At 38.2% G+C, this 27,690-nt stretch overlaps 16 non-coding genes across 16 annotated transcripts; all 16 read left to right on the top strand.

Annotated features, from left to right (window-relative positions):
• Positions 1-1,026: 1,026 nt before the first annotated feature.
• Positions 1,027-1,100, top strand: trnat-agu (transfer RNA threonine (anticodon AGU)). The gene has a single exon. It is a non-coding gene; the product is annotated as a tRNA-Thr (tRNA).
• Positions 1,101-2,694: 1,594 nt separating this feature from the next.
• On the top strand, positions 2,695-2,768 carry trnat-agu (transfer RNA threonine (anticodon AGU)). The gene has a single exon. It is a non-coding gene; the product is annotated as a tRNA-Thr (tRNA).
• A 530-nt stretch (positions 2,769-3,298) lies between these two features.
• Positions 3,299-3,372, top strand: trnat-agu (transfer RNA threonine (anticodon AGU)). Its single transcript has one exon. It is a non-coding gene; the product is annotated as a tRNA-Thr (tRNA).
• A 1,573-nt stretch (positions 3,373-4,945) lies between these two features.
• Positions 4,946-5,019, top strand: trnat-agu (transfer RNA threonine (anticodon AGU)). The gene has a single exon. It is a non-coding gene; the product is annotated as a tRNA-Thr (tRNA).
• A 530-nt stretch (positions 5,020-5,549) lies between these two features.
• On the top strand, positions 5,550-5,623 carry trnat-agu (transfer RNA threonine (anticodon AGU)). Its single transcript has one exon. It is a non-coding gene; the product is annotated as a tRNA-Thr (tRNA).
• Positions 5,624-7,219: 1,596 nt separating this feature from the next.
• trnat-agu (transfer RNA threonine (anticodon AGU)) lies at positions 7,220-7,293 on the top strand. The gene has a single exon. It is a non-coding gene; the product is annotated as a tRNA-Thr (tRNA).
• A 530-nt stretch (positions 7,294-7,823) lies between these two features.
• On the top strand, positions 7,824-7,897 carry trnat-agu (transfer RNA threonine (anticodon AGU)). The gene has a single exon. It is a non-coding gene; the product is annotated as a tRNA-Thr (tRNA).
• A 1,596-nt stretch (positions 7,898-9,493) lies between these two features.
• On the top strand, positions 9,494-9,567 carry trnat-agu (transfer RNA threonine (anticodon AGU)). The gene has a single exon. It is a non-coding gene; the product is annotated as a tRNA-Thr (tRNA).
• A 530-nt stretch (positions 9,568-10,097) lies between these two features.
• trnat-agu (transfer RNA threonine (anticodon AGU)) lies at positions 10,098-10,171 on the top strand. The gene has a single exon. It is a non-coding gene; the product is annotated as a tRNA-Thr (tRNA).
• Positions 10,172-11,767: 1,596 nt separating this feature from the next.
• On the top strand, positions 11,768-11,841 carry trnat-agu (transfer RNA threonine (anticodon AGU)). Its single transcript has one exon. It is a non-coding gene; the product is annotated as a tRNA-Thr (tRNA).
• Positions 11,842-15,250: 3,409 nt separating this feature from the next.
• On the top strand, positions 15,251-15,324 carry trnat-ugu (transfer RNA threonine (anticodon UGU)). The gene has a single exon. It is a non-coding gene; the product is annotated as a tRNA-Thr (tRNA).
• A 1,650-nt stretch (positions 15,325-16,974) lies between these two features.
• Positions 16,975-17,048, top strand: trnat-agu (transfer RNA threonine (anticodon AGU)). Its single transcript has one exon. It is a non-coding gene; the product is annotated as a tRNA-Thr (tRNA).
• Positions 17,049-18,803: 1,755 nt separating this feature from the next.
• trnat-agu (transfer RNA threonine (anticodon AGU)) lies at positions 18,804-18,877 on the top strand. The gene has a single exon. It is a non-coding gene; the product is annotated as a tRNA-Thr (tRNA).
• A 1,279-nt stretch (positions 18,878-20,156) lies between these two features.
• Positions 20,157-20,230, top strand: trnat-agu (transfer RNA threonine (anticodon AGU)). The gene has a single exon. It is a non-coding gene; the product is annotated as a tRNA-Thr (tRNA).
• A 1,575-nt stretch (positions 20,231-21,805) lies between these two features.
• trnat-agu (transfer RNA threonine (anticodon AGU)) lies at positions 21,806-21,879 on the top strand. The gene has a single exon. It is a non-coding gene; the product is annotated as a tRNA-Thr (tRNA).
• A 673-nt stretch (positions 21,880-22,552) lies between these two features.
• trnat-agu (transfer RNA threonine (anticodon AGU)) lies at positions 22,553-22,626 on the top strand. The gene has a single exon. It is a non-coding gene; the product is annotated as a tRNA-Thr (tRNA).
• Positions 22,627-27,690: the final 5,064 nt, after the last annotated feature.

Below are 27,690 nucleotides of genomic sequence, written 5' to 3'. Positions count from 1 at the left end.
TCTTTGTGGTCGTTTTGTGTGTCTTTGTGATCTTTTTTTGTCTCTTTGTAGTTGTTGTGTCTCCGTGGTTGTTTTGTGTCTCTTTCTGGTAATTTTATGTCTCTTTGTGGTTGTTTATTGTCTCTTTGTGGTTGTGTTCTGTCTCTGTGGTTGTTTTGTGTCTCTTTGTGGTAGTTTTGTGTCTTTTTCTGGTAATTTTGTGTCTCTTTGTGGTAGTTTTGATTCTCTTTGTGGTAGTTCTGTCTCTCTTTGTGGTCATTTGTGTCTCTTTGTGATAGTTTTGTGTCTCTTTGTAGTTGTTGTGTCTCTGCGGTTGTCTTGTCTCTCTTCGTGGTCATTTTGTGTCTCTTTGTGATCATTTTGTGTCTCTTTGTGGTTGTTATGTGTCTCTTTGTGGTCGTTTTGTGTCTCGTTGTGGTTGTTTAGTGTCTCTCTTTGGTTGTTTTGTGTCTCTTTGTAGTTGTTTTATGTCTCTGTGGTTGTTTTTTGACTCTTTGTGGTAGTTTTGCCTGTCTTTGTTGTCGTTTTGTGTCTCTTTGTGATCTTTTTTTGTCTCTTTGTAGTTGTTGTGTCTCTGTGGTTGTTTTGTGTCTCTTTCTGGTAAATTTGTGTCTCTTTGTGGTAGTTTTGTGTCTCTTTGTGGTCATTTTGTGTCTCTTTGTGGTTGTTTAATGTCTCTTTGTGGTTGTTTTCTGTCTCTGTGGTTGTTTTGTGTCTCTTTCTGGTAAATTTGTGTCTCTTTGTGGTAGTTTTGTGTCTCTTTGTGGTAGTTTTGTGTCTTTTTCTGGTAATTTTGTGTCTCTTTGTGGTAGTTTTGTGTCTCTTTGTGGTAGTTTTGTCTCTCTTCGTGGTCATTTTGTGTCTCTTTGTGATCGTTTTGTGTCTCTTTGTAGTTGTTGTGTCTCTTTGGTTGTTTAGTCTCTCTTTGTGGTCATTTTGTGTCTCTCTGTGGTCATCTTGTGTCTCTTTGTGGTCGTTTTGTGTATCTGAATGTTTTGTGTCTTTCATCATTTTTATTACTTATGTGGTGCTGTGGCTTAGTTGGTCAAAGTGCCTGTCTAGTAAACAGAAGATCCTGGGTTCAAGTCCCAGCAGTGCCTGTGGTCCTTTTAAGCTAACTAGGACTTAGCATATAAAACAGCTCATTATCAGGGTTCTACTTTACATTGGTTCTCTTAATTAAATGATGAACATCATGATTATTATCAGTCTCTTCATTGGTCAGACTTGATAAAAATGTTTTTAGAAATCAGAATTAGTTTTGGGATGTTTTGTGTCTCTTTGTGGTCGTTTTGTGTCTCTGGATGTTTTGTGTCTCTTTCTGCTTGTTATGTGTCTCTCTGTGGTTGTTTTGTGTCTCTTTGTGGTTGTTATGTGTCTCTTTGTGGTCGTTTTGTGTCTCTTTGTGGTTGTTATGTGTCTCTTTGTGGTTGTTTTGTGTCTCTTTGTGGTCGTTTTGTGTCTCTTTGTGGTCGTTTTTTGTCTCTTTGTGGTCGTTTTGTGACTCTTTTTGGTTGTTTTGTGTCTCTTTCTGGTAATTTTGTCTCTTTTTGTGGTCATTTTGTGTCTCTGTGGTCGTTTTGTGTCTCTTTGTGGTTGTTTTGTGTCTCTGGATGTTTTGTGTCTCTTGGTGGTTGTTATGTGTCTCTTTGTGGTCATTTTGTGTCTCTGGATGTTTTGTGTCTCTTTGTGGTCGTTTTGTGTCTCTTTGTGGTTGTTTTGTGTCTCTTTCTGGTAATTTTGTCTCTTTTTGTGGTCATTTTGTGTCTCTGTGGTCGTTTTGTAACTCTTTGTGGTTGTTTTGTGTCTCTGGATGTTTTGTGTGTCTTTGTGGTCGTTATGTGTCTCTGGATGCTTTGTGTCTCTTTGTGGTCGTTTTGTCTCTTGTGGTCATTTTGTGTCTCTTTGTGGCTGTTTTGTGTATCTGGATGTTTTGTGTCTCTTTGTGGTAGTTTTGTCTCTCTTTGTGGTCATTTTGTGTCTCTTTGTGGTTGTTTTGTGTCTCTGTGATCGTTTTTTGTCACTCTGTGGTTGTTTTGTGTCTCTCTGTGGTTGTTTTGTGTCTCTGTGGTTGTTTTGTGTCTCTTTCTGGTAATTTTTTGTCTTTTTGTGGTCGTTTTGTGTCTCGTTGTAGTTGTTGTGTCTCTTTGTGGTTGTTTTGTTTCTCTTTGTGATCGTTTTGTGTCTCTTTGTAGTTGTTGTGTCTCTTTGTGGTAGTTTTGTGTCTCTTTGTGTTTGTTATGTGTCTCTTTGTGGTCGTTTTGTGTCTCTGGATGTTTTGTGCCTCACTGTGGTTTTTTTGTGTCTCTTTCTGGTAATTTTGTGTCTCTTTGTGGTAGTTTTGTCTCTCTTTGTGGTCATTTTGTGTCTCTGTGGTCGTTTTGTGTCTCTTTGTGGTTGTTTTGTGTCTCTGGATGTTTTGTGTCTCTTTGTGGTTGTTTTGTGACTCTCTGTGGTTGTTTTGTGTGTCTGTGATCGTTTTGTGTCTCTCTGTGGTCGTTTTGTGTCTCTTTGTGGTAGTTTTATGTCTCTTTGTGGTTGTTTTGTTTCTCTTTGTGATCGTTTTGTGTCTCTTTGTGGTTGTTTTGTGTCTCTGTGGTCGTTTTGTGTCTCTCTGTGGTCATCTTGTGTCTCTTTGTGGTCGTTTTGTGTATCTGAATGTTTTGTGTCTTTCATCATTTTTATGATTTATGTGGTGCTGTGGCTTAGTTGGTCAAAGTGCCTGTCTAGTAAACAGGAGATCCTGGGTTCAAATCCCAGCAGTGCCTGTGGTCCTTTTAAGCTAACTATGACTTAGCATATAAAACAGCTCATTATCAGGGTTCTACTTTACATTGGTTCTCTTAATTAAATGATGAACATCATGATTATTATCAGTCTCTTCATTGGTCAGACTTGATAAAAATGTTTTTAGAAATCAGAATTAGTTTTGGGATGTTTTGTGTCTCTTTGTGGTCGTTTTGTGTCTCTTTGTGGTTGTTTTGTGTCTCTTTCTGGTAAATTTGTGTCTCTTTGTGGTAGTTTTGTGTCTCTTTGTGGTAGTTTTGTGTCTTTTTCTGGTAATTTTGTGTCTCTTTGTGGTAGTTTTGTGTCTCTTTGTGGTAGTTTTGTCTCTCTTCGTGGTCATTTTGTGTCTCTTTGTGATCGTTTTGTGTCTCTTTGTAGTTGTTGTGTCTCTTTGGTTGTTTAGTCTCTCTTTGTGGTCATTTTGTGTCTCTCTGTGGTCATCTTGTGTCTCTTTGTGGTCGTTTTGTGTATCTGAATGTTTTGTGTCTTTCATCATTTTTATTACTTATGTGGTGCTGTGGCTTAGTTGGTCAAAGTGCCTGTCTAGTAAACAGAAGATCCTGGGTTCAAATCCCAGCAGTGCCTGTAGTCCTTTTCAGGTAACTAGGACTTAGCATATAAAACAGCTCATTATCAGGGTTCTACTTTACATTGGTTCTCTTAATTAAATGATGAACATCATGATTATTATCAGTCTCTTCATTGGTCAGACTTGATAAAAATGTTTTTAGAAATTAGAATTAGTTTTGGGATGTTTTGTGTCTCTTTGTGGTCGTTTTGTGTCTCTGGATGTTTTGTGTCTCTTTCTGCTTGTTATGTGTCTCTCTGTGGTTGTTTTGTGTCTCTTTGTGGTTGTTATGTGTCTCTTTGTGGTCGTTTTGTGTCTCTTTGTGGTTGTTATGTGTCTCTTTGTGGTTGTTTTGTGTCTCTTTGTGGTCGTTTTGTGTCTCTTTGTGGTCGTTTTTTGTCTCTTTGTGGTCGTTTTGTGACTCTTTTTGGTTGTTTTGTGTCTCTTTCTGGTAATTTTGTCTCTTTTTGTGGTCATTTTGTGTCTCTGTGGTCGTTTTGTGTCTCTTTGTGGTTGTTTTGTGTCTCTGGATGTTTTGTGTCTCTTGGTGGTTGTTATGTGTCTCTTTGTGGTCATTTTGTGTCTCTGGATGTTTTGTGTCTCTTTGTGGTCGTTTTGTGTCTCTTTGTGGTTGTTTTGTGTCTCTTTCTGGTAATTTTGTCTCTTTTTGTGGTCATTTTGTGTCTCTGTGGTCGTTTTGTAACTCTTTGTGGTTGTTTTGTGTCTCTGGATGTTTTGTGTGTCTTTGTGGTCGTTATGTGTCTCTGGATGCTTTGTGTCTCTTTGTGGTCGTTTTGTCTCTTGTGGTCATTTTGTGTCTCTTTGTGGCTGTTTTGTGTATCTGGATGTTTTGTGTCTCTTTGTGGTAGTTTTGTCTCTCTTTGTGGTCATTTTGTGTCTCTTTGTGGTTGTTTTGTGTCTCTGTGATCGTTTTTTGTCACTCTGTGGTTGTTTTGTGTCTCTTTGTAGTTGTTTTGTGTCTCTGTGGTTGTTTTGTGTCTCTTTCTGGTAATTTTTTGTCTTTTTGTGGTCGTTTTGTGTCTCGTTGTGGTAGTTTTATGTCTCTTTGTGGTTGTTTTGTTTCTCTTTGTGATCGTTTTGTGTCTCTTTGTAGTTGTTGTGTCTCTTTGTGGTAGTTTTGTGTCTCTTTGTGTTTGTTATGTGTCTCTTTGTGGTCGTTTTGTGTCTCTGGATGTTTTGTGCCTCACTGTGGTTTTTTTGTGTCTCTTTCTGGTAATTTTGTGTCTCTTTGTGGTAGTTTTGTCTCTCTTTGTGGTCATTTTGTGTCTCTGTGGTCGTTTTGTGTCTCTTTGTGGTTGTTTTGTGTCTCTGGATGTTTTGTGTCTCTGTGGTTGTTTTGTGTGTCTGTGATCGTTTTGTGTCTCTCTGTGGTCGTTTTGTGTCTCTTTGTGGTAGTTTTATGTCTCTTTGTGGTTGTTTTGTTTCTCTTTGTGATCGTTTTGTGTCTCTTTGTGGTTGTTTTGTGTCTCTGTGGTCGTTTTGTGTCTCTCTGTGGTCATCTTGTGTCTCTTTGTGGTCGTTTTGTGTATCTGAATGTTTTGTGTCTTTCATCATTTTTATGATTTATGTGGTGCTGTGGCTTAGTTGGTCAAAGTGCCTGTCTAGTAAACAGGAGATCCTGGGTTCAAATCCCAGCAGTGCCTGTGGTCCTTTTAAGCTAACTATGACTTAGCATATAAAACAGCTCATTATCAGGGTTCTACTTTACATTGGTTCTCTTAATTAAATGATGAACATCATGATTATTATCAGTCTCTTCATTGGTCAGACTTGATAAAAATGTTTTTAGAAATCAGAATTAGTTTTGGGATGTTTTGTGTCTCTTTGTGGTCGTTTTGTGTCTCTTTGTGGTTGTTTTGTGTCTCTTTCTGGTAAATTTGTGTCTCTTTGTGGTAGTTTTGTGTCTCTTTGTGGTAGTTTTGTGTCTTTTTCTGGTAATTTTGTGTCTCTTTGTGGTAGTTTTGTGTCTCTTTGTGGTAGTTTTGTCTCTCTTCGTGGTCATTTTGTGTCTCTTTGTGATCGTTTTGTGTCTCTTTGTAGTTGTTGTGTCTCTTTGGTTGTTTAGTCTCTCTTTGTGGTCATTTTGTGTCTCTCTGTGGTCATCTTGTGTCTCTTTGTGGTCGTTTTGTGTATCTGAATGTTTTGTGTCTTTCATCATTTTTATTACTTATGTGGTGCTGTGGCTTAGTTGGTCAAAGTGCCTGTCTAGTAAACAGAAGATCCTGGGTTCAAATCCCAGCAGTGCCTGTAGTCCTTTTCAGGTAACTAGGACTTAGCATATAAAACAGCTCATTATCAGGGTTCTACTTTACATTGGTTCTCTTAATTAAATGATGAACATCATGATTATTATCAGTCTCTTCATTGGTCAGACTTGATAAAAATGTTTTTAGAAATTAGAATTAGTTTTGGGATGTTTTGTGTCTCTTTGTGGTCGTTTTGTGTCTCTGGATGTTTTGTGTCTCTTTCTGCTTGTTATGTGTCTCTCTGTGGTTGTTTTGTGTCTCTTTGTGGTTGTTATGTGTCTCTTTGTGGTCGTTTTGTGTCTCTTTGTGGTTGTTATGTGTCTCTTTGTGGTTGTTTTGTGTCTCTTTGTGGTCGTTTTGTGTCTCTTTGTGGTCGTTTTTTGTCTCTTTGTGGTCGTTTTGTGACTCTTTTTGGTTGTTTTGTGTCTCTTTCTGGTAATTTTGTCTCTTTTTGTGGTCATTTTGTGTCTCTGTGGTCGTTTTGTGTCTCTTTGTGGTTGTTTTGTGTCTCTGGATGTTTTGTGTCTCTTGGTGGTTGTTATGTGTCTCTTTGTGGTCATTTTGTGTCTCTGGATGTTTTGTGTCTCTTTGTGGTCGTTTTGTGTCTCTTTGTGGTTGTTTTGTGTCTCTTTCTGGTAATTTTGTCTCTTTTTGTGGTCATTTTGTGTCTCTGTGGTCGTTTTGTAACTCTTTGTGGTTGTTTTGTGTCTCTGGATGTTTTGTGTGTCTTTGTGGTCGTTATGTGTCTCTGGATGCTTTGTGTCTCTTTGTGGTCGTTTTGTCTCTTGTGGTCATTTTGTGTCTCTTTGTGGCTGTTTTGTGTATCTGGATGTTTTGTGTCTCTTTGTGGTAGTTTTGTCTCTCTTTGTGGTCATTTTGTGTCTCTTTGTGGTTGTTTTGTGTCTCTGTGATCGTTTTTTGTCACTCTGTGGTTGTTTTGTGTCTCTCTGTGGTTGTTTTGTGTCTCTGTGGTTGTTTTGTGTCTCTTTCTGGTAATTTTTTGTCTTTTTGTGGTCGTTTTGTGTCTCGTTGTGGTAGTTTTATGTCTCTTTGTGGTTGTTTTGTTTCTCTTTGTGATCGTTTTGTGTCTCTTTGTAGTTGTTGTGTCTCTTTGTGGTAGTTTTGTGTCTCTTTGTGTTTGTTATGTGTCTCTTTGTGGTCGTTTTGTGTCTCTGGATGTTTTGTGCCTCACTGTGGTTTTTTTGTGTCTCTTTCTGGTAATTTTGTGTCTCTTTGTGGTAGTTTTGTCTCTCTTTGTGGTCATTTTGTGTCTCTGTGGTCGTTTTGTGTCTCTTTGTGGTTGTTTTGTGTCTCTGGATGTTTTGTGTCTCTTTGTGGTTGTTTTGTGACTCTCTGTGGTTGTTTTGTGTGTCTGTGATCGTTTTGTGTCTCTCTGTGGTCGTTTTGTGTCTCTTTGTGGTAGTTTTATGTCTCTTTGTGGTTGTTTTGTTTCTCTTTGTGATCGTTTTGTGTCTCTTTGTGGTTGTTTTGTGTCTCTGTGGTCGTTTTGTGTCTCTCTGTGGTCATCTTGTGTCTCTTTGTGGTCGTTTTGTGTATCTGAATGTTTTGTGTCTTTCATCATTTTTATGATTTATGTGGTGCTGTGGCTTAGTTGGTCAAAGTGCCTGTCTAGTAAACAGGAGATCCTGGGTTCAAATCCCAGCAGTGCCTGTGGTCCTTTTAAGCTAACTATGACTTAGCATATAAAACAGCTCATTATCAGGGTTCTACTTTACATTGGTTCTCTTAATTAAATGATGAACATCATGATTATTATCAGTCTCTTCATTGGTCAGACTTGATAAAAATGTTTTTAGAAATCAGAATTAGTTTTGGGATGTTTTGTGTCTCTTTGTGGTCGTTTTGTGTCTCTTTGTGGTTGTTTTGTGTCTCTTTCTGGTAAATTTGTGTCTCTTTGTGGTAGTTTTGTGTCTCTTTGTGGTCGTTTTGTGTCTTTTTCTGGTAATTTTGTGTCTCTTTGTGGTAGTTTTGTGTCTCTTTGTGGTAGTTTTGTCTCTCTTCGTGGTCATTTTGTGTCTCTTTGTGATCGTTTTGTGTCTCTTTGTAGTTGTTGTGTCTCTTTGGTTGTTTAGTCTCTCTTTGTGGTCATTTTGTGTCTCTCTGTGGTCATCTTGTGTCTCTTTGTGGTCGTTTTGTGTATCTGAATGTTTTGTGTCTTTCATCATTTTTATTACTTATGTGGTGCTGTGGCTTAGTTGGTCAAAGTGCCTGTCTAGTAAACAGAAGATCCTGGGTTCAAATCCCAGCAGTGCCTGTAGTCCTTTTCAGGTAACTAGGACTTAGCATATAAAACAGCTCATTATCAGGGTTCTACTTTACATTGGTTCTCTTAATTAAATGATGAACATCATGATTATTATCAGTCTCTTCATTGGTCAGACTTGATAAAAATGTTTTTAGAAATTAGAATTAGTTTTGGGATGTTTTGTGTCTCTTTGTGGTCGTTTTGTGTCTCTGGATGTTTTGTGTCTCTTTCTGCTTGTTATGTGTCTCTCTGTGGTTGTTTTGTGTCTCTTTGTGGTTGTTATGTGTCTCTTTGTGGTCGTTTTGTGTCTCTTTGTGGTTGTTATGTGTCTCTTTGTGGTTGTTTTGTGTCTCTTTGTGGTCGTTTTGTGTCTCTTTGTGGTCGTTTTTTGTCTCTTTGTGGTCGTTTTGTGACTCTTTTTGGTTGTTTTGTGTCTCTTTCTGGTAATTTTGTCTCTTTTTGTGGTCATTTTGTGTCTCTGTGGTCGTTTTGTGTCTCTTTGTGGTTGTTTTGTGTCTCTGGATGTTTTGTGTCTCTTGGTGGTTGTTATGTGTCTCTTTGTGGTCATTTTGTGTCTCTGGATTTTTTGTGTCTCTTTGTGGTCGTTTTGTGTCTCTTTGTGGTTGTTTTGTGTCTCTTTCTGGTAATTTTGTCTCTTTTTGTGGTCATTTTGTGTCTCTGTGGTCGTTTTGTAACTCTTTGTGGTTGTTTTGTGTCTCTGGATGTTTTGTGTGTCTTTGTGGTCGTTATGTGTCTCTGGATGCTTTGTGTCTCTTTGTGGTCGTTTTGTCTCTTGTGGTCATTTTGTGTCTCTTTGTGGCTGTTTTGTGTATCTGGATGTTTTGTGTCTCTTTGTGGTAGTTTTGTCTCTCTTTGTGGTCATTTTGTGTCTCTTTGTGGTTGTTTTGTGTCTCTGTGATCGTTTTTTGTCACTCTGTGGTTGTTTTGTGTCTCTTTGTAGTTGTTTTGTGTCTCTGTGGTTGTTTTGTGTCTCTTTCTGGTAATTTTTTGTCTTTTTGTGGTCGTTTTGTGTCTCGTTGTGGTAGTTTTATGTCTCTTTGTGGTTGTTTTGTTTCTCTTTGTGATCGTTTTGTGTCTCTTTGTAGTTGTTGTGTCTCTTTGTGGTAGTTTTGTGTCTCTTTGTGTTTGTTATGTGTCTCTTTGTGGTCGTTTTGTGTCTCTGGATGTTTTGTGCCTCACTGTGGTTTTTTTGTGTCTCTTTCTGGTAATTTTGTGTCTCTTTGTGGTAGTTTTGTCTCTCTTTGTGGTCATTTTGTGTCTCTGTGGTCGTTTTGTGTCTCTTTGTGGTTGTTTTGTGTCTCTGGATGTTTTGTGTCTCTTTGTGGTTGTTTTGTGACTCTCTGTGGTTGTTTTGTGTGTCTGTGATCGTTTTGTGTCTCTCTGTGGTCGTTTTGTGTCTCTTTGTGGTAGTTTTATGTCTCTTTGTGGTTGTTTTGTTTCTCTTTGTGATCGTTTTGTGTCTCTTTGTGGTTGTTTTGTGTCTCTGTGGTCGTTTTGTGTCTCTCTGTGGTCATCTTGTGTCTCTTTGTGGTCGTTTTGTGTATCTGAATGTTTTGTGTCTTTCATCATTTTTATGATTTATGTGGTGCTGTGGCTTAGTTGGTCAAAGTGCCTGTCTAGTAAACAGGAGATCCTGGGTTCAAATCCCAGCAGTGCCTGTGGTCCTTTTAAGCTAACTATGACTTAGCATATAAAACAGCTCATTATCAGGGTTCTACTTTACATTGGTTCTCTTAATTAAATGATGAACATCATGATTATTATCAGTCTCTTCATTGGTCAGACTTGATAAAAATGTTTTTAGAAATCAGAATTAGTTTTGGGATGTTTTGTGTCTCTTTGTGGTCGTTTTGTGTCTCTTTGTGGTTGTTTTGTGTCTCTTTCTGGTAAATTTGTGTCTCTTTGTGGTAGTTTTGTGTCTCTTTGTGGTAGTTTTGTGTCTTTTTCTGGTAATTTTGTGTCTCTTTGTGGTAGTTTTGTGTCTCTTTGTGGTAGTTTTGTCTCTCTTCGTGGTCATTTTGTGTCTCTTTGTGATCGTTTTGTGTCTCTTTGTAGTTGTTGTGTCTCTTTGGTTGTTTAGTCTCTCTTTGTGGTCATTTTGTGTCTCTCTGTGGTCATCTTGTGTCTCTTTGTGGTCGTTTTGTGTATCTGAATGTTTTGTGTCTTTCATCATTTTTATTACTTATGTGGTGCTGTGGCTTAGTTGGTCAAAGTGCCTGTCTAGTAAACAGAAGATCCTGGGTTCAAATCCCAGCAGTGCCTGTAGTCCTTTTCAGGTAACTAGGACTTAGCATATAAAACAGCTCATTATCAGGGTTCTACTTTACATTGGTTCTCTTAATTAAATGATGAACATCATGATTATTATCAGTCTCTTCATTGGTCAGACTTGATAAAAATGTTTTTAGAAATTAGAATTAGTTTTGGGATGTTTTGTGTCTCTTTGTGGTCGTTTTGTGTCTCTGGATGTTTTGTGTCTCTTTCTGCTTGTTATGTGTCTCTCTGTGGTTGTTTTGTGTCTCTTTGTGGTTGTTATGTGTCTCTTTGTGGTCGTTTTGTGTCTCTTTGTGGTTGTTATGTGTCTCTTTGTGGTTGTTTTGTGTCTCTTTGTGGTCGTTTTGTGTCTCTTTGTGGTCGTTTTTTGTCTCTTTGTGGTCGTTTTGTGACTCTTTTTGGTTGTTTTGTGTCTCTTTCTGGTAATTTTGTCTCTTTTTGTGGTCATTTTGTGTCTCTGTGGTCGTTTTGTGTCTCTTTGTGGTTGTTTTGTGTCTCTGGATGTTTTGTGTCTCTTGGTGGTTGTTATGTGTCTCTTTGTGGTCATTTTGTGTCTCTGGATGTTTTGTGTCTCTTTGTGGTCGTTTTGTGTCTCTTTGTGGTTGTTTTGTGTCTCTTTCTGGTAATTTTGTCTCTTTTTGTGGTCATTTTGTGTCTCTGTGGTCGTTTTGTAACTCTTTGTGGTTGTTTTGTGTCTCTGGATGTTTTGTGTGTCTTTGTGGTCGTTATGTGTCTCTGGATGCTTTGTGTCTCTTTGTGGTCGTTTTGTCTCTTGTGGTCATTTTGTGTCTCTTTGTGGCTGTTTTGTGTATCTGGATGTTTTGTGTCTCTTTGTGGTAGTTTTGTCTCTCTTTGTGGTCATTTTGTGTCTCTTTGTGGTTGTTTTGTGTCTCTGTGATCGTTTTTTGTCACTCTGTGGTTGTTTTGTGTCTCTTTGTAGTTGTTTTGTGTCTCTGTGGTTGTTTTGTGTCTCTTTCTGGTAATTTTTTGTCTTTTTGTGGTCGTTTTGTGTCTCGTTGTGGTAGTTTTATGTCTCTTTGTGGTTGTTTTGTTTCTCTTTGTGATCGTTTTGTGTCTCTTTGTAGTTGTTGTGTCTCTTTGTGGTAGTTTTGTGTCTCTTTGTGTTTGTTATGTGTCTCTTTGTGGTCGTTTTGTGTCTCTGGATGTTTTGTGCCTCACTGTGGTTTTTTTGTGTCTCTTTCTGGTAATTTTGTGTCTCTTTGTGGTAGTTTTGTCTCTCTTTGTGGTCATTTTGTGTCTCTGTGGTCGTTTTGTGTCTCTTTGTGGTTGTTTTGTGTCTCTGGATGTTTTGTGTCTCTTTGTGGTTGTTTTGTGACTCTCTGTGGTTGTTTTGTGTGTCTGTGATCGTTTTGTGTCTCTCTGTGGTCGTTTTGTGTCTCTTTGTGGTAGTTTTATGTCTCTTTGTGGTTGTTTTGTTTCTCTTTGTGATCGTTTTGTGTCTCTTTGTGGTTGTTTTGTGTCTCTGTGGTCGTTTTGTGTCTCTCTGTGGTCATCTTGTGTCTCTTTGTGGTCGTTTTGTGTATCTGAATGTTTTGTGTCTTTCATCATTTTTATGATTTATGTGGTGCTGTGGCTTAGTTGGTCAAAGTGCCTGTCTAGTAAACAGGAGATCCTGGGTTCAAATCCCAGCAGTGCCTGTGGTCCTTTTAAGCTAACTATGACTTAGCATATAAAACAGCTCATTATCAGGGTTCTACTTTACATTGGTTCTCTTAATTAAATGATGAACATCATGATTATTATCAGTCTCTTCATTGGTCAGACTTGATAAAAATGTTTTTAGAAATCAGAATTAGTTTTGGGATGTTTTGTGTCTCTTTGTGGTCGTTTTGTGTCTCTGGATGTTTTGTGTCTCTTTCTGCTTGTTATGTGTCTCTCTGTGGTTGTTTTGTGTCTCTTTGTGGTTGTTATGTGTCTCTTTGTGGTCGTTTTGTGTCTCTTTGTGGTTGTTATGTGTCTCTTTGTGGTTGTTTTGTGTCTCTTTGTGGTCGTTTTGTGTCTCTTTGTGGTCGTTTTTTGTCTCTTTGTGGTCGTTTTGTGTCTCTTTTTGGTTGTTTTGTGTCTCTTTCTGGTAATTTTGTCTCTTTTTGTGGTCATTTTGTGTCTCTGTGGTCGTTTTGTGTCTCTTTGTGGTTGTTTTGTGTCTCTGGATGTTTTGTGTCTCTTGGTGGTTGTTATATGTCTCTTTGTGGTCATTTTGTGTCTCTGGATGTTTTGTGTCTCTTTGTGGTCGTTTTGTGTCTCTTTGTGGTTGTTTTGTGTCTCTTTCTGGTAATTTTGTCTCTTTTTGTGGTCATTTTGTGTCTCTGTGGTCGTTTTGTGACTCTTTGTGGTTGTTTTGTGTCTCTGGATGTTTTGTGTGTCTTTGTGGTCGTTATGTGTCTCTGGATGCTTTGTGTCTCTTTGTGGTCGTTTTGTCTCTTGTGGTCATTTTGTGTCTCTTTGTGGCTGTTTTGTGTATCTGGATGTTTTGTGTCTCTTTGTGGTAGTTTTGTCTCTCTTTGTGGTCATTTTGTGTCTCTTTGTGGTTGTTTTGTGTCTCTGTGATCGTTTTTTGTCACTCTGTGGTTGTTTTGTGTCTCTTTGTAGTTGTTTTGTGTCTCTGTGGTTGTTTTGTGTCTCTTTCTGGTAATTTTTTGTCTTTTTGTGGTCGTTTTGTGTCTCGTTGTGGTAGTTTTATGTCTCTTTGTGGTTGTTTTGTTTCTCTTTGTGATCGTTTTGTGTCTCTTTGTAGTTGTTGTGTCTCTTTGTGGTAGTTTTGTGTCTCTTTGTGTTTGTTATGTGTCTCTTTGTGGTCGTTTTGTCTCTTGTGGTCATTTTGTGTCTCTCTGGTTGTTTTGTGTCTCTGTGGTCGTTTTGTGTCTCTCTGGTTGTTTTGTGTTTCTTTGTGGTAATTTTGTCTCTCTTTGTGGTCATTTTGTGTCTCTGTGGTCGTTTTGTGTCTCTTTGTGGTTGTTTTGTGTCCCTGGATGTTTTGTGTCTCTTTGTGGTCGTTTTGTCTCTTGTGGTCATTTTGTGTCTCTTTGTGGTTGTTTTGTGTCTCTGGATGTTTTGTGTCTCTTTCTGGTAATTTTTTGTCTCTCTGTGCTTGTTTTGTCACTCTTTGTGGTCGTTTTGTTTCTCTCTGTGGTTGTTTTGTGTCTCTGTGGTCGTTTTGTGTCTCTCTGTGGTTGTATTGTGTCTCTGTGGTCGTTTTGTGTCTCTCTGTGGTTGCTTTGTGTCTCTGTGGTCGTTTTGTGTCTCTCTGTGGTTGTCTTGTGTCTTTTTGTGGTCATTTTGTCTCTTGTGGTCATTTTGTGTCTCTTTGTGGTTGTTTTGTGTCTCTTTGTAGTTGTTTTGTGTCTCTGTGGTCGTTTTGTGTCTCTTTGTGGTTGTTTTGTGTCTCTGGATGTTTTGTGTGTTTTGTGGTCGTTATGTGTCTTTGTGGTAGTTTTATCTCTCTTTGTGGTCATGTTGTGTCTCCTTGTGGTTGTTTTGTGTCTCTGTGGTCGTTTTATGTCTCTCTGTGGTTGTTTTGTGTCTCTTTGTAGTTGTTTTGTGTCTCTGTGGTTGTTTGTGTCTCTTTCTGGAATTCATTTGTCTCTTTGTGGTCGTTTTGTGTCTCTTTGTGGTAGTTTTATGTCTCTTTGTGGTTGTTTTGTGTCTCTTTGTGATCGTTTTGTGTCTCTTTGTAGTTGTTGTGTCTCTTTGTGGTAGTTTTGTGTCTCTTTGTGGTTGTTATGTGTCTCTTCGTGGTCGTTTTTTGTTTCTGGATGTTTTTGTGCCTCTCTGTGGTAGTTTTGTCTCTCTTTGTGGTCATTTTGTGTCTCTGTGGTAGTTTTGTGTCTCTTTGTGGTTGTTTTGTGTCTCTGGATGTTTTGTGTCTCTTTCTGGTAATTTTGTGTCTCTCTGTGCTTGTTTTGTCACTCTTTGTGGTTGTTTTGTTACTCTCTGTGGTTGTTTTGTGTCTCTTTCTGGTAATTTTGTGTCTCTCTGTGCTTGTTTTGTCACTCTTTGTGGTTGTTTTGTTACTCTCTGTGGTTGTTTTTTGTCTCTGTGGTCGTTATGTGTCTCTCTGTGGTCTGTGTGTCTTTATGTTGTCGTTTTGTCTCTTGTGGTCATTTTGTGTCTCTTTGTGGTTGTTTCGTGTCTCTGGATGTTTTGTGTCTCTTTCTGGTAATTTTGTGTCTCTCTGTGCTTGTTTTGTCACTCTTTGTGGTTGTTTTGTTACTCTCTGTGGTTGTTTTGTGTCTCTTTCTGGTAATTTTGTGTCTCTCTGTGCTTGTTTTGTCACTCTTTGTGGTTGTTTTGTTACTCTCTGTGGTTGTTTTTTGTCTCTGTGGTCTGTGTGTCTTTATGTTGTCGTTTTGTCTCTTGTGGTAATTTTGTGTCTCTTTGTGGTTGTTTTGTGTCTCTTTGTAGTTATTTTGTGTCTCTGTGGTTGTTTTGTGTCTCTTTCTGGTAATTTTTTTGACTCTTTGTGGTAGCTTTGTGTCTCTTTGTGGTAGCTTTGTGTCTCTTTGTGGTAGCTTTGTGTCTCTTTGTGGTAGTTTTGTGTCTCTTTGTGGTTGTTTTGTGTCTCTTTGTGGTAGCTTTGTGTCTCTTTGTGGTAGTTTTATGTCTCTTTGTGGTTGTTTTGTGTCTCTTTGTGATCGTTTTGTGTCTCTTTGTAGTTGTTGTGTCTATGATGTTGTTTTGTCTCTCTTTGTGGTCATTTTATGTCTGTTTGTGATAGTTTTGTCTCTCTTTGTGGTCATTTTGTGTCTCTGTGGTCGTTTTGTGTCTCTTTGTGGTTGTTTTGTGTCTCTGTGATCGTTTTGTGTCTCTCTGTGGTTGTTTTGTGTCTCTGGATGTTTTGTGTCTCTTTGTGGTGGTTATGTGTCTCTGGATGTTTTGTGTCTCTTTCTGCTTGTTATGTGACTCTTTGTGGTTGTTTTGTGTCTCTCTGTGGTTGTTTTGTCTCTCTTTGTAGTCGTTTTGTGTCTCTCTGTGGTCATCTTGTGTCTCTTTGTGGTCGTTTTGTGTATCTGAATGTTTTGTGTCTTTCATCATTTTTATGACTTATGTGGTGCTGTGGCTTAGTTGGTCAAAGTGCCTGTCTTGTAAACAGGAGATCCTGGGTTCAAATCCCAGCAGTGCCTGTGGTCCTGTTAAGCTAACGATGATTTAGCATATAAGTGTCTCTTTGTGGTTGTTTTCTGTCTCTCTGTGGTAGTTTTGTCTCTCTTTGTGGTCGTTTTTTGTCTCTTTGTGGTTGTTTTGTGTCTCTTTGTAGTTGTTTTGTGTGTCTGTGGTTGTTTTGTGTCTCTTTCTGGTAATTCTTTGTCTCTTTGTTGTAGCTTTGTGTCTCTTTGTGGTAGTTTTGTGTCTCTTTGTGGTTGTTTTGTGTCTCTTTGTGATCGTTTTGTGTCTATTTGTAGTTGTTGTGTCTCTGTGGTTTTTTGTCTCTCTTTGTGGTCATTTTTTGTCTGTTTGTGGTAGTTTTGTCTCTTTTTGTGGTCATTTTGTGTCTCTGCGGTCGTTTTGTGTCTCTGGATGTTTTGTGTCTCTTTGTGGTTGTTTTGTGTCTGTTTGTGGTAGTTTTGTCTCTCTTTCTGGTAATTTTGTGTCTCTCTGCGGTTGTTTTGTGTCTCTTTGTGGTCGGTATTTGTCTCTGGATGTTTTGTGTCTCTTTGTGGTTGTTTTGTGTCTCTTTGTAGTTGTTGTGTTTCTGTGGTTGTTTAGTCTCTCTTTGTGGTCATTTTATGACTGTTTGTGGTAGTTTTGTCTCTCTTTGTGGTCATTTTGTGTCTCTGTGATCGTTTTTTGTCACTCTGTGGTTGTTTTGTGTCTCTTTGTAGTTGTTTTGTGTCTCTGTGGTTGTTTTGTGTCTCTTTCTGGTAATTTTTTGTCTTTTTGTGGTCGTTTTGTGTCTCTTTGTGGTAGTTTTATGTCTCTTTGTGGTTGTTTTGTTTCTCTTTGTGATCGTTTTGTGTCTCTTTGTAGTTGTTGTGTCTCTTTGTGGTCGTTTTGTGTCTCTTTTTGGTAGTTTTATGTCTCTTTGTGGTTGTTTTGTTTCTCTTTGTGATCGTTTTGTGTCTCTTTGTAGTTGTTGTGTCTCTTTGTGGTAGTTTTGTGTCTCTTTGTGGTTGTTATGTGTCTCTTTGTGGTCGTTTTGTGTCTCTGGATGTTTTGTGCCTCACTGTGGTTTTTTTGTGTCTCTTTCTGGTAATTTTGTGTCTCTTTGTGGTAGTTTTGTCTCTCTTTGTGGTCATTTTGTGTCTCTGTGGTCGTTTTGTGTCTCTTTGTAGTTGTTTTGTGTCTCTGGATGTTTTGTGTCTCTTTCTGGTAATTTTGTGTCTCTCTGTGCTTGTTTTTTCTCTCTTTGTGGTTGTTTTGTGACTCTCTGTGGTTGTTTTGTGTGTCTATGGTCGTTTTGTGTCTCTATGTGGTTGTTTTGTGTCTCTGTGATCGTTTTGTGTCTCTCTGTGGTTGTTTTGTGTCTCTGTGGTCGTTTTGTGTCTCTCTGTGGTTGTTTTGTGTTTCTTTGTAGTTGTTTTGTGTCTCTGTGGTTGTTTTGTGTCTCTTTCTGGTAATTTTTTGTCTCTTTGTGGTAGCTTTGTGACTCTTTGTGTTAGTTTTGTGACTCTTTGTGGTTGTTCTGTTTCTCTTTGTGATCGTTTTGTGTCTCTCTGTGGTTGTTTTGTGTCTCTGTGGTCGTTTTGTGTCTCTCTGTGGTCATCTTGTGTCTCTTTGTGGTCGTTTTGTGTATCTGAATGTTTTGTGTCTTTCATCATTTTTATGACTTATGTGGTGCTGTGGCTTAGTTTGTCAAAGTGCCAGTCTAGTAAACAGGAGATCCTGGGTTCAAATCCCAGCAGTACCTGTGGTCCTATTAAGTTAACTATGACTTAGCATATAAAACAAGTCATTATCATGGTTCTACTTTACATTGGTTCTCTTAATTAAATGATTAACATCATGATAGTTATCAGTCTGTTCTTTGGTCAGACTTGATAAAAATGTTTTTAGAAATCAGAATTAGTTTTGGGATGTTTTGTGTCTCTTTCTGCTTGTTATGTGTCTCTCTGTGGTTGTTTTGTGTCTCTTTGTGGTTGTTATGTGTCTCTGGATGTTTTGTGTCTCTTTTTGCTTGTTATGTGACTCTCTTTGGTTGTTTTGTGTCTCTTTGTAGTTGTTTTGTGTCTCTGTGGTTGTTTTGTGTCTCTTTGTGGTCGTTTTGTGTCTCTTTGTGGTTGTTTTGTGTCTCTTTGTAGTTGTTTTGTGTGTCTGTGGTTGTTTTGTGTCTCTTTCTGGTAATTTTTTGTCTCCTTGTGGTAGTTTTGTGTCTTTTTCTGGTAATTTTGTGTCTCTTTGTGGTAGTTTTGTGTCTCTTTGTGGTTGTTTTGTGTCTCTTTGTGATCGTTTTGTGTCTATTTGTAGTTGTTGTGTCTGTGGGTTTTTTTTCTCTCTTTGTGGTCATTTTTTCTCTGTTTGTGGTAGTTTTGTCTCTCTTTGTGGTCATTTTGTGTCTCTGCGGTCGTTTTGTGTTTCTTTGTGGTTGTTTTGTGTCTCTGGATGTTTTGTGTCTCTTTGTGGTTGTTTTGTGTCTGTTTGTGGTAGTTTTGTCTCTCTTTCTGGTAATTTTGTGTCTCTCTGTGGTTGTTTTGTGTCTCTTTGTGGTCGGTATGTGTCTCTGGATGTTTTGTGTCTCTTTGTGGTTGTTTTGTGTCTCTTTGTAGTTGTTGTGTTTCTGTGGTTGTTTAGTCTCTCTTTGTGGTCATTTTATGACTGTTTGTGGTAGTTTTGTCTCTCTTTGTGGTCATTTTGTGTCTCTGTGGTCGTTTTGTGTCTCTTTGTAGTTGTTTTGTGTCTCTGTGGTTGGTTTGTGTCTCTTTGTGGTTGTTTTTTGTCTCTTTGTGGTCGTTTTGTGTCTCTTTGTGGTAGTTTTATGTCTCTTTGTGGTTGTTTTGTTTCTCTTTGTGATCGTTTTGTGTCTCTTTGTGGTTGTTTTGTGTCTCTGTGGTCGTTTTGTGTCTCTCTGTGGTCATTTTGTGTCTCTTTGTGGTCGTTTTGTGTTTCTTTGTAGTTGTTTTGTGTCTCTGTGGTTGTTTTGTGTCTCTTTCTGGTAATTTTTTGTCTCTTTGTGATAGCTTTGTGACTCTTTGTGTTAGTTTTGTGACTCTTTGTGGTTGTTCTGTTTCTCTTTGTGATCGTTTTGTGTCTCTTTGTAGTTGTTGTGTCTCTTTGGTTGTTTAGTCTCTCTTTGTGGTCATTTTATGTCTGTTTGTGGTAGTTTTGTCTCTCTTTGTGGTCATTTTGTGTCTCTGTGGTCGTTTTGTGTCTCTTTGTGGTTGTTTTTTGTCTCTGGATGTTTTGTGTCTCTTTGTCGTTGTTTTGTGTCTCTGGATGTTTTGTGTCTCTGGATGTTTTGTGTCTCTGGATGTTTTGTGTCTCTTTCTGGTAATTTTGTGTCTCTCTGTGGTTGTTTTGTCTCTCTTTGTAGTCGTTTTGTGTCTCTCTGTGGTTGTTTTGTGTCTCTGTGGTCGTTTTGTGTCTCTCTGTGGTCATCTTGTGTCTCTTTGTGGTCGTTTTGTGTATCTGAATGTTTTGTGTCTTTCATCATTTTTATGACTTATGTGGTGCTGTGGCTTAGTTGGTCAAAGTGCCTGTCTAGTAAACAGGAGATCCTGGGTTCAAATCCCAGCAGTGCCTGTGGTCCTGTTAAGCTAACGATGACTTAGCATATAAAACAGGTCATTATCAGGGTTCTACTTTACATTGGTTCTCTTAATTAAATGATGAACATCATGACTTGATAAAAATGTTTTTAGAAATCAGAATTAGTTTTGGGATGTTTTGTGTCTCTTTCTGCTTGTTATGTGACTCTCTGTGGTTGTTATGTGTCTCTCTTTGGTTGTTTTGTGTCTCTTTGTAGTTGTTTTGTGTCTCTGTGGTTGTTTTGTCTTTCTTTGTGGTCGTTTTGTGTGTCTTTGTGATCTTTTTTTGTCTCTTTGTAGTTGTTGTGTCTCCGTGGTTGTTTTGTGTCTCTTTCTGGTAATTTTATGTCTCTTTGTGGTTGTTTATTGTCTCTTTGTGGTTGTGTTCTGTCTCTGTGGTTGTTTTGTGTCTCTTTGTGGTAGTTTTGTGTCTTTTTCTGGTAATTTTGTGTCTCTTTGTGGTAGTTTTGATTCTCTTTGTGGTAGTTCTGTCTCTCTTTGTGGTCATTTGTGTCTCTTTGTGATAGTTTTGTGTCTCTTTGTAGTTGTTGTGTCTCTGCGGTTGTCTTGTCTCTCTTCGTGGTCATTTTGTGTCTCTTTGTGATCATTTTGTGTCTCTTTGTGGTTGTTATGTGTCTCTTTGTGGTCGTTTTGTGTCTCGTTGTGGTTGTTTAGTGTCTCTCTTTGGTTGTTTTGTGTCTCTTTGTAGTTGTTTTATGTCTCTGTGGTTGTTTTTTGACTCTTTGTGGTAGTTTTGCCTGTCTTTGTTGTCGTTTTGTGTCTCTTTGTGATCTTTTTTTGTCTCTTTGTAGTTGTTGTGTCTCTGTGGTTGTTTTGTGTCTCTTTCTGGTAAATTTGTGTCTCTTTGTGGTAGTTTTGTGTCTCTTTGTGGTCATTTTGTGTCTCTTTGTGGTTGTTTAATGTCTCTTTGTGGTTGTTTTCTGTCTCTGTGGTTGTTTTGTGTCTCTTTCTGGTAAATTTGTGTCTCTTTCTGGTAGTTTTGTGTCTCTTTGTGGTAGTTTTGTGTCTTTTTCTGGTAATTTTGTGTCTCTTTGTGGTAGTTTTGTGTCTCTTTGTGGTAGTTTTGTCTCTCTTCGTGGTCATTTTGTGTCTCTTTGTGATCGTTTTGTGTCTCTTTGTAGTTGTTGTGTCTCTTTGGTTTTTAGTCTCTCTTTGTGGTCATTTTGTTTCTCTCTGTGGTCATCTTGTGTCTCTTTGTGGTCGTTTTGTGTATCTGAATGTTTTGTGTCTTTCATCATTTTTATTACTTATGTGGTGCTGTGGCTTAGTTGGTCAAAGTGCCTGTCTAGTAAACAGAAGATCCTGGGTTCAAATCCCAGCAGTGCCTGTAGTCCTTTTAAGGTAACTAGGACTTAGCATATAAAACAGGTCATTATCAGGGTTCTACTTTACATTGGTTCTCTTAATTAAATGATGAACATCATGATTATTATCAGTCTCTTCATTGGTCAGACTTGATAAAAATGTTTTTAGAAATTAGAATTAGTTTTGGGATGTTTTGTGTCTCTTTGTGGTCGTTTTGTGTCTCTGGATGTTTTGTGTCTCTTTCTGCTTGTTATGTGTCTCTCTGTGGTTGTTTTGTGTCTCTTTGTGGTTGTTATGTGTCTCTTTGTGGTCGTTTTGTGTCTCTTTGTGGTTGTTATGTGTCTCTTTGTGGTTGTTTTGTGTCTCTTTGTGGTCGTTTTGTGTCTCTTTGTGGTCGTTTTTTGTCTCTTTGTGGTCGTTTTGTGTCTCTTTTTGGTTGTTTTGTGTCTCTTTCTGGTAATTTTGTCTCTTTTTGTGGTAATTTTGTGTCTCTGTGGTCGTTTTGTGTCTCTTTGTGGTTGTTTTGTGTCTCTGGATGTTTTGTGTCTCTTGGTGGTTGTTATGTGTCTCTTTGTGGTCATTTTGTGTCTCTGGATGTTTTGTGTCTCTTTGTGGTCGTTTTGTGTCTCTTTGTGGTTGTTTTGTGTCTCTTTCTGGTAATTTTGTCTCTTTTTGTGGTCATTTTGTGTCTCTGTGGTCGTTTTGTAACTCTTTGTGGTTGTTTTGTGTCTCTGGATGTTTTGTGTGTCTTTGTGGTCGTTATGTGTCTCTGGATGCTTTGTGTCTCTTTGTGGTCGTTTTGTCTCTTGTGGTCATTTTGTGTCTCTTTGTGGCTGTTTTGTGTATCTGGATGTTTTGTGTCTCTTTGTGGTAGTTTTGTCTCTCTTTGTGGTCATTTTGTGTCTCTTTGTGGTTGTTTTGTGTCTCTGTGATCGTTTTTTGTCACTCTGTGGTTGTTTTGTGTCTCTTTGTAGTTGTTTTGTGTCTCTGTGGTTGTTTTGTGTCTCTTTCTGGTAATTTTTTGTCTTTTTGTGGTCGTTTTGTGTCTCGTTGTGGTAGTTTTATGTCTCTTTGTGGTTGTTTTGTTTCTCTTTGTGATCGTTTTGTGTCTCTTTGTAGTTGTTGTGTCTCTTTGTGGTAGTTTTGTGTCTCTTTGTGTTTGTTATGTGTCTCTTTGTGGTCGTTTTGTGTCTCTGGATGTTTTGTGCCTCACTGTGGTTTTTTTGTGTCTCTTTCTGGTAATTTTGTGTCTCTTTGTGGTAGTTTTGTCTCTCTTTGTGGTCATTTTGTGTCTCTGTGGTCGTTTTGTGTCTCTTTGTGGTTGTTTTGTGTCTCTGGATGTTTTGTGTCTCTTTGTGGTTGTTTTGTGACTCTCTGTGGTTGTTTTGTGTGTCTGTGATCGTTTTGTGTCTCTCTGTGGTCGTTTTGTGTCTCTTTGTGGTAGTTTTATGTCTCTTTGTGGTTGTTTTGTTTCTCTTTGTGATCGTTTTGTGTCTCTTTGTGGTTGTTTTGTGTCTCTGTGGTCGTTTTGTGTCTCTCTGTGGTCGTTTTGTGTATCTGAATGTTTTGTGTCTTTCATCATTTTTATGATTTATGTGGTGCTGTGGCTTAGTTGGTCAAAGTGCCTGTCTAGTAAACAGGAGATCCTGGGTTCAAATCCCAGCAGTGCCTGTGGTCCTTTTAAGCTAACTATGACTTAGCATATAAAACAGGTCATTATCAGGGTTCTACTTTACATTGGTTCTCTTAATTAAATGATGAAGATCATGATTATTATCAGTCTCTTCATTGGTCAGACTTGATAAAAATGTTTTTAGAAATCAGAATTAGTTTTGGGATGTTTTGTGTCTCTTTGTGGTCGTTTTGTGTCTCTGGATGTTTTGTGTCTCTTTCTGCTTGTTATGTGTCTCTCTGTGGTTGTTTTGTGTCTCTTTGTGGTTGTTATGTGTCTCTTTGTGGTCGTTTTGTGTCTCTTTGTGGTTGTTATGTGTCTCTTTGTGGTTGTTTTGTGTCTCTTTGTGGTCGTTTTGTGTCTCTTTGTGGTCGTTTTTTGTCTCTTTGTGGTCGTTTTGTGTCTCTTTTTGGTTGTTTTGTGTCTCTTTCTGGTAATTTTGTCTCTTTTTGTGGTCATTTTGTGTCTCTGTGGTCGTTTTGTGTCTCTTTGTGGTAGTTTTATGTCTCTTTGTGGTTGTTTTGTTTCTCTTTGTGATCGTTTTGTGTCTCTTTGTGGTTGTTTTGTGTCTCTGTGGTCGTTTTGTGTCTCTCTGTGGTCATCTTGTGTCTCTTTGTGGTCGTTTTGTGTATCTGAATGTTTTGTGTCTTTCATCATTTTTATGATTTATGTGGTGCTGTGGCTTAGTTGGTCAAAGTGCCTGTCTAGTAAACAGGAGATCCTGGGTTCAAATCCCAGCAGTGCCTGTGGTCCTTTTAAGCTAACTATGACTTAGCATATAAAACAGGTCATTATCAGGGTTCTACTTTACATTGGTTCTCTTAATTAAATGATGAACATCATGATTATTATCAGTCTCTTCATTGGTCAGACTTGATAAAAATGTTTTTAGAAATCAGAATTAGTTTTGGGATGTTTTGTGTCTCTTTGTGGTCGTTTTGTGTCTCTGGATGTTTTGTGTCTCTTTCTGCTTGTTATGTGTCTCTCTGTGGTTGTTTTGTGTCTCTTTGTGGTTGTTATGTGTCTCTTTGTGGTCGTTTTGTGTCTCTTTGTGGTTGTTATGTTTCTCTGGATGTTTTGTGTCTCTTTGTGGTCGTTTTGTCTCTCTTTGTGGTCGTTTTGTGTCTCTTTGTGGTTGTTTTGTGTCTCTTTCTGGTAATTTTGTCTCTTTTTGTGGTCATTTTGTGTCTCTTTGTGGTTGTTATGTGTCTCTTTGTGGTCGTTTTGTGTCTCTGGATGTTTTGTGTCTCTTTGTGGTCGTTTTGTGTCTTTTTGTGTTTGTTTTGTGTCTCTTTCTGGTAATTTTGTCTCTTTTTGTGGTCATTTTGTGTCTCTGTGGTCGTTTTGTGACTCTTTGTGGTTGTTTTGTGTCTCTGGATGTTTTGTGTGTCTTTGTGGTCGTTATTTGTCTCTGGATGCTTTGTGTCTATTTGTGGTCGTTTTGTCTCTTGTGGTCATTTTGTGTCTATTTGTGGTTGTTTTGTGTATCTGGATGTTTTGTGTCTCTTTGTGGTAGTTTTGTCTCTCTTTGTGGTCATTTTTTGTCTCGTTGTGGTTGTTTTGTGTCTCTGTGATCGTTTTTTGTCACTCTGTGGTTGTTTTGTGTCTCTTTGTAGTTGTTTTGTGTCTCTGTGGTTGTTTTGTGTCTCTGTGGTTGTTTTGTGTCTCTTTCTGGTAATTTTTTGTCTTTTTGTGGTCGTTTTGTGTCTCGTTGTGGTAGTTTTATGTCTCTTTGTGGTTGTTTTGTTTCTCTTTGTGATCGTTTTGTGTCTCTTTGTAGTTGTTGTGTCTCTTTGTGGTAGTTTTGTGTCTCTTTGTGGTCGTTTTGTGTCTCTGGATGTTTTGTGCTTCACTGTGGTTTTTTTGTGTCTCTTTCTGGTAATTTTGTGTCTCTTTGTGGTAGTTTTGTGTCTCTGTGGTCGTTTTGTGTCTCTTTTTGGTAGTTTTGTGTCTCTGGATGTTTTGTGTCTCTTTCTGGTAATTTTGTGTCTCTCTGTGCTTGTTTTTTCTCTCTTTGTGGTTGTTTTGTGACTCTCTGTGGTTGTTTTGTGTGTCTATGGTCGTTTTGTGTCTCTATGTGGTTGTTTTGTGTCTCTGTGATCGTTTTGTGTCTCTCTGTGGTTGTTTTGTGTCTCTGTGGTCGTTTTTTGTCTCTCTGTGGTTGTTTTGTGTTTCTTTGTAGTTGTTTTGTGTCTCTGTGGTTGGTTTGTGTCTCTTTCTGGTAATTTTTTGTCTCTTTGTGGTTGTTTTGTTTCTCTTTGTGATCGTTTTGTGTCTCTTTGTGGTTGTTTTGTGTCTCTGTGGTCGTTTTGTGTCTCTCTGTGGTCATTTTGTGTCTCTTTGTGGTCGTTTTGTGTATCTGAATGTTTTGTGTCTTTCATCATTTTTATGATTTATGTGGTGCTGTGGCTTAGTTGGTCAAAGTTTTTAGAAATTAGAATTAGTTTTGGGATGTTTTGTGTCTCTTTGTGGTCGTTTTGTGTCTCTGGATGTTTTGTGTCTCTTTCTGCTTGTTATGTGTCTCTCTGTGGTTGTTTTGTGTCTCTTTGTGGTTGTTATGTGTCTCTTTGTGGTCGTTTTGTGTCTCTTTGTGGTTGTTATGTGTCTCTTTCTGGTTGTTTTGTGTCTCTGGATGTTTTTTGTCTCTTTGTGGTCGTTTTTTGTCTCTTTGTGGTCGTTTTGTGTCTCTTTTTGGTTGTTTTGTGTCTCTTTCTGGTAATTTTGTCTCTTTTTGTGGTCATTTTGTGTCTCTGTGGTCGTTTTGTGTCTTTTTGTGGTTGTTTTGTGTCTCTGGATGTTTTGTGTCTCTTGGTGGTTGTTATGTGTCTCTTTGTGGTCATTTTGTGTCTCTGGATGTTTTGTGTCTCTTTGTGGTCGTTTTGTGTCTCGTTGTGGTTGTTTTGTGTCTCTTTCTGGTAATTTTGTCTCTTTTTGTGGTCATTTTGTGTCTCTGTGGTCGTTTTGTGACTCTTTGTGGTTGTTTTGTGTCTCTGGATGTTTTGTGTGTCTTTGTGGTCGTTATGTGTCTCTGGATGCTTTGTGTCTCTTTGTGGTCGTTTTGTCTCTTGTGGTCATTTTGTGTCTCTTTGTGGCTGTTTTGTGTATCTGGATGTTTTGTGTCTCTTTGTGGTAGTTTTGTCCCTCTTTGTGGTCATTTTGTGTCTCTTTGTGGTTGTTTTGTGTCTCTGTGATCGTTTTTTGTCACTCTGTGGTTGTTTTGTGTCTCTTTGTAGTTGTTTTGTGTCTCTGTGGTTGTTTTGTGTCTCTTTCTGGTAATTTTTTGTCTTTTTGTGGTCGTTTTGTGTCTCGTTGTGGTAGTTTTATGTCTCTTTGTGGTTGTTTTGTTTCTCTTTGTGATCGTTTTGTGTCTCTTTGTAGTTGTTGTGTCTCTTTGTGATAGTTTTGTGTCTCTTTGTGGTTGTTATGTGTCTCTTTGTGGTCGTTTTGTGTCTCTGGATGTTTTGTGCCTCACTGTGGTTTTTTTGTGTCTCTTTCTGGTAATTTTGTGTCTCTTTGTGGTAGTTTTGTGTCTCTGTGGTCGTTTTGTGTCTCTTTGTGGTTGTTTTGTGTCTCTGTGGTCGTTTTGTGTCTCTCTGTGGTTGTTTCGTGTTTCTTTGTAGTTGTTTTGTGTCTCTGTGGTTGTTTTGTGTCTCTTTCTGGTAATTTTTTGTCTCTTTGTGGTAGCTTTGTGACTCTTTGTGTTAGTTTTGTGACTCTTTGTGGTTGTTCTGTTTCTCTTTGTGATCGTTTTGTGTCTCTTTGTAGTTGTTGTGTCTCTTTGGTTGTTTAGTCTCTCTTTGTGGTAATTTTATGTCTGTTTGTGGTAGTTTTGTCTCTCTTTGTGGTCATTTTGTGTCTCTGTGGTCGTTTTGTGTCTCTGTGGTCATTTTGTGTCTCTTTGTGGTTGTTTTGTGTCTCTGGATGTTTTGTGTCTCTTTGTGGATGTTTTCTGTCTCTGGATGTTTTGTGTCTCTTTCTGATAATTTTGTTTCTCTCTGTGGTTGTTTTGTCTCTCTTTGTAGTCGTTTTGTGTCTCTCTGTGGTTGTTTTGTGTCTCTTTGGTCGTTTTGTGTCTCTCTGTGGTCATCTTGTGTCTCTTTGTGGTCGTTTTGTGTATCTTTGTGATCTTTTTTTGTCTCTTTGTAATTGTTGTGTCTCTGTGGTTGTTTTGTGTCTCTTTCTGGTAATTTTATGTCTCTTTGTGGTAGTTTTGTGTCTCTTTGTGGTCATTTTGTGTCTCTTTGTGGTTGTTTATTGTCTCTTTGTGGTTGTTTTCTGTCTCTGTGGTTGTTTTGTGTCTCTTTGTGTTAGTTTTGTGTCTTTTTCTGGTAATTTTGTGTCTCTTTGTGGTAGTTTTGTGTCTCTTTGTGGTAGTTTTGTCTCTCTTTGTGGTATTTTTGTGTCTTTTTCTGGTAATTTTGTGTCTCTTTGTGGTAGTTTTGTCTCTCTTCGTGGTCATTTTGTGTCTCTTTGTGATCGTTTTGTGTCTCTTTGTGGTTGTTATGTGTCTCTTTGTGGTCGTTTTGTGTCTCGTTGTGGTTGTTTAGTGTCTCTCTTTGGTTGTTTTGTGTCTCTTTGTAGTTGTTTTGTGTCTCTGTGGTTGTTTTGTGTCTCTTTGTGGTAGTTTTGTGTCTCTTTTTGTCGTTTTGTGTCTCTTTGTGATCTTTTTTGTCTCTTTGTAGTTGTTGTGTCTCTGTGGTTGTTTTGTGTCTCTTTCTGGTAATTTTATGTCTCTTTGTGGTAGTTTTGTGTCTCTTTGTGGTCATTGTGTGTCTCTTTGTGGTTGTTTATTGTCTCTTTGTGGTTGTTTTCTGTTTCTGTGGTTGTTTTGTGTCTCTTTCTGGTCGTTTTGTGTCTCTTTGTGGTAGTTATGTGTCTTTTTCTGGTAATTTTGTGTCTCTTTGTGGTAGTTTTGTGTCTCTTTTTGGTAGTTTTGTCTCTCTTTGTGGTCATTTTGTGTCTCTTTGTGATCGTTTTGTGTCTCTTTGTGGTTGTTATGTGTCTCTTTGTGGTCGTTTTGTGTCTCGTTGTTGTTGTTATGTGTCTCTCTTTGGTTGTTTTGTGTCTCTTTGTAGTTGTTTTGTGTGTCTGTGGTTGTTTTGTGTCTCTTTGTGGTAGTTTTGTCTCTCTTTGTGGTCGTTTTGTGTCTCTTTGTGATCTTTTTTTGTCTCTTTGTAGTTGTTGTGTCTCTGTGGTTGTTTTGTGTCTCTTTCTGGTAATTTTGTGTCTCTTTGTGGTAGTTTTGTGTCTCTTTGTGGTCATTTTGTGTCTCTTTGTGGTTGTTTATTGTCTCTTTGTGGTTGTTTTCTGTCTCTGTAGTTGTTTTGTGTCTCTTTCTGGTAGTTTTGTGTCTCTTTATGGTAGTTTTGTGCCTTTTTCTGGTAATTTTGTGTCTCTTTGTGATCGTTTTGTGTCTCTTTGTGGTTGTTATGTGTCTCTTTGTGGTCGTTTTGTGTCTCGTTGTTGTTGTTATGTGTCTCTCTTTGGTTGTTTTGTGTCTCTTTGTAGTGGTTTTGTGTCTCTGTGGTTGTTTTGTGTCTCTTTGTGGTAGTTTTGTCTCTCTTTGTGGTCGTTTTGTGTCTCTTTGTGATCTTTTTTTGTCTCTTTGTAGTTGTTGTGTGTGGTTGTTTTGTGTCTCTTTCTGGTAATTTTGTGTCTCTTTGTGGTAGTTTTGTGTCTCTTTGTGGTCATTTTGTGTCTCTTTGTGGTTGTTTATTGTCTCTTTGTGGTTGTTTTCTGTCTCTGTAGTTGTTTTGTGTCTCTTTCTGGTAGTTTTGTGTCTCTTTGTGGTAGTTTTGTGTCTTTTTCTG

The sequence above is a fragment of the Leuresthes tenuis genome, unplaced genomic scaffold, assembly GCF_036924035.1.
Source record: "Leuresthes tenuis unplaced genomic scaffold, fLeuTen1.0.hap1 SCAF_23, whole genome shotgun sequence".
NCBI classification, from domain to species: domain Eukaryota; kingdom Metazoa; phylum Chordata; class Actinopteri; order Atheriniformes; family Atherinopsidae; genus Leuresthes; species Leuresthes tenuis.
The sequence above is the reverse complement of the archived record's forward strand: the minus strand, read 5'-3'. Positions and strand labels throughout refer to the sequence as shown.